We start from the raw sequence: 3,935 nt of genomic DNA, 5'->3' as shown, positions 1-3,935 counted from the left end.
TTTGAACCTGGCCCAGGCTTGCTAAACAGCAATTACAATTACAACAACAACAACAAAAAAAATAGCTGGACATTGTGGCAGGCACCTGTAGTCCCAGCTACTTGGGAGGCTGAGGCAAGATAATGATTTAAGCCCAAGAGTTTGAGGTTGCTGTGAGCTGTGACACCATAGCACTCAAATATATATATATATATATATAATGTGAATCACAAAGTAGTTCACAAGCTCAGGAGGCGCTGGGGGAATTAGTCCTGGGTGCAGCAGTAGGGCTTGGCCAATGGAGCTACTATTATGAGTCTTGGTCCTGTGTGGAACCCCACTGTACGTCTGGGTAAAAGTAAACAGCCCAGGGACAAATCACCCATCCATTATGCTAATTCACCCTTAGACCATAAGAGTAGGCACATTTATATCAGCAATAGGGAAATCAACTGGGTATTTCATAATCCTCAGGGAATATGTACCATAACTGCTATAAAGATCTGTACCTTCTACAACTAGTGATCCCAAGTCAGCAGACAAATCCTAATGAATAAAAGTAAGGGAGGTGCAATGATCACTTAGCAGCACAAAGATGAAAAGCTTCCTTGTATTAGAATAAGTGTCAGCTGACAAGATGCTTCCCAGATGACTAGTGAAGGGTAGAAATGACTGTGAATTGAAACATGAACCAAAGAAAGGTTCACCTCCTTTGTTCTACAAATGCTGAAAACTATCTAATTCACAGAAAATGTCTACTTTGTGGTTATCAGAGATGACTTTGCCATAAGTTCTATAAAAAATGTGTCTGCTAGGAACCCTGGGGCTCACACCTGGAGTCCTGAGAGTCCTGAGCAGTGGGTCTCGGGCAGAGGGTCCTGAGCAGCTGGGGCTGCAGAGTGTCCCCTTCACAGACAGCCAGGATGGTGCTGAGACTCTTTGCACCTTCTCTTTCTCTCTTACTCAACAGTCTCATTGTCTTTTGTTGTATTTTGAAAAGCACAGAGAGGAAAGAAAGAAAGGAAGCTCACTGCAATCACAGAAAAAAGGTGCCTCCTTCAAAGAGCTGTGTTTTCATAGGCAGAAGCCACCAATCAGCAATCACTCATTCCTGGGACCCATGGCTTCTTCCAGAATGGAAGGATATTCTGCAGCTCAGAAGCACCAAATGAGGGAAGATTCAGAGAAGGTTTTGCTTTGCTATGACTGCCGTAACATAGTTCCACAGACTAGGGGTCCAAACACCAGAACTTTTTCCCTCACAGTCCAAAAGAAGATCAAGTGTAGGAAGGGTTGGTTTCTCCTGAAGCCTCTCTCCTTGGCTTGTGGATGAGCATCTGCTCTGAGTCTTCACGTGGTCTTCCTCCTGTGTGTGTCAGTGTCCTCATCTCCTCCTTTTATAAGGACACCAGTCATATTGGATTACAGCCACCCTGATGACCTCACTTTAATTTAATTACCTCTCAAAAGACACTGTCTCCAAATACAGTCACAGTGTGAGGTCCTGGGAGTTAGGGCTTCCGCATATACATTTGGAGGAGGTGCACAACTATCGTCAGAGTCGGTGTTTCCCACCAGCTAAACTCAGGCACACGGTTGACTTGACTCAACAGCGTTCTAGTCCTGTGACTAGGAGGAACCACTCAAGAATCAGAAGATGGTACCATTTGGATTTGGCTTCAGAGTTCTAGTGTCAAATTCTACCACCAGCCTTATTTGCATTTAAAAACAGCCCTTACTGTCTTACACAAGGGACAAAGTTGAGAGCTGCCACAGAAACACTTTTTTCCTAGGGGAAGAGTGAATTTCTTCCTTCACTTCTGCCAACAGAAGTTTCCAGGGTGTAGGGCACTTCTTGAAGTCCATATGAGGTCCTCATTATTGTGTCTATTTTGCAGACAAAAACACTTTGCCAGCAAGACCTTGGCAGAGACAGGGCTATAACTCAGAAATTCCAGAAACCTCAAGCCTCAGTGACACAGATGTGAGTAGCTACTGCTGCAGACATGAGCTCTTCCCGGTGGGGTCCCCAGCAGCTGGCTGACCACATATAGCAACACAACACACCCCCGAACGCCATCACTCTTCCTTTGATATGAAAGGGAGGATGCTGCTGTGGGTGTTGCGATTTGGCTGGGACAACAGGAATCACATCACTGTGTTTATGAAAAATGCAAAGAGATTTTTTAATTGAGCAGAAAAATTATACTTACATCATTGGGTTTTGTCCATCATTAAATGCATTGGGTGTATTTTATATTATGTCTAACCTACGTGTCTGAGGCTGTAGATTCTTCCATGTTTAGCTAAACACTGAGCAAGAAGGCACAACTGACTAAATACTAGGGAAGGCCGAGTTTTTAATGTGAGCCAAAAGGTGTGTGGCTTCACAGTTCTCCCGTTGTGAGCACTGAAGACCCTGAGTGGATTTTGTTAATGCAATCATTTGTTTTTGTTTGCTTTGGTTTTGTTTTTCCATGCCCACGTGGCCCTTGAGCACACAACTCTTAAAGTGTCTTAACCTTTGATCTGTACACATATGGCTTTCATAGAGAGGACAAAGAGGAAGACATGACCCTCTAGCAGGGGTTAAATGTGGGCTAAGACTCTTTAAAAGGAGATTTTTTATTTCTATGGAGATATAATTTCACCAAAATAGTAAGAAAGAAAAAGAGAAAACATACTTGCATAGTTTTTTTGTTTGTTTTTTTACATTTCTCAAAGCTTTTTTTTTTTTTTAAGGGACTATGCTTATAAACAACTTGAAAATGAATTTTATTGCCTTTGGTGCCAGAAGTTTTGACTCAAGAAAAAGAAGTTTGGATGTGCTTATTAAATGACATAGATATACTGAATGAATGATACGGTATTCTTTGAAAACGGAGATGAGGCATTATTCTTTGGAAATTAAGGGGTAAAAAAACTGATGCTTCTTTAGACTACATAGCACTGAGAAGTTTTTTTTTTCTTTCCAGAAATGGACGTTAATTTACTCTGAATTAGTGTACACATAACAAGTGATACAACATTTCTAAATGAGCTATTTATAAATAAAATGCAATAAGAGCTGAGGAAATGTTCATTGCATGGTAAGTATTAACTATTGCTTGAACTTCTTAACTTAAAGCAAACAAATTCAGGCCAGGCAAAATGGCTCACATCTGTAATCCTAGCACTCTGGGAGGCGGAGGTGGTGGATCACCTGAGCTCAGGAATTTGAGACCAGCCTGAGTCAGAGTGAGAGCTCATCTCTAAAAATAGCCAGGCATTGTAGCAGGCATCTGTAGTTCCAGCTACTCGGGGAGGCTGAGGCAAGAGCATCTCTTGTGCTCAAGAATTTGAGGTTGCTATGAGCTGTGATGCTATAGCACTCTACCAACAACAAAGTGAGACTCTGTCTAAATACATAAATAAAGCAAACAAATTCACAAATAGATTCTCTTTAATTGTGAAGGTAATGTCTGTTTTATGATCATTTAATCTGCAGTGCAAAAAGAGAATGAAAGTTCCGATTTCTCAGGGTAGAATGCGCAATTGGAAAGGGTCATGCTGCTTAGGAGCAAAAGAAAGAAAAGTGCTCCTACAATTTCCACTTTATTATTAACAATCTCCTCATTATTGTGCTTGCATTTGAAAACTTTCTGTGACTTTCAGATAGAGATGTTTGGTTTGGGATTTCTAAGTATGCATTCTCTACCAATTCCTTAATAAACAATCTAAGAAATGTAAAAGCATCCATTTCTCCAGAAAGCTAAGGAGGTAAACCATCAAAATGTCAGACCAGCCCTGCCCTGAGGAATGGCATGGACTCCTAGGAAGTAATGGGCAAAGTTCTGGTCCCTGCGATCCTCTTTCCTTGAAGGGCTGAGTTCTGGAGAGAAAGGGTGGCTCTGAGGCTAATCTGGTGCTATAGTTTGAATCTTTGTGTCCCTTACCCTCCAATTCATATGTTGAAA

This window comes from Otolemur garnettii, unplaced genomic scaffold (genome assembly GCF_000181295.1).
Source record: "Otolemur garnettii isolate 467f Iridium unplaced genomic scaffold, OtoGar3 scaffold00026, whole genome shotgun sequence".
Taxonomy (NCBI): Eukaryota; Metazoa; Chordata; class Mammalia; order Primates; family Galagidae; genus Otolemur; species Otolemur garnettii.
The sequence above is the reverse complement of the archived record's forward strand: the minus strand, read 5'-3'. Positions refer to the sequence as shown.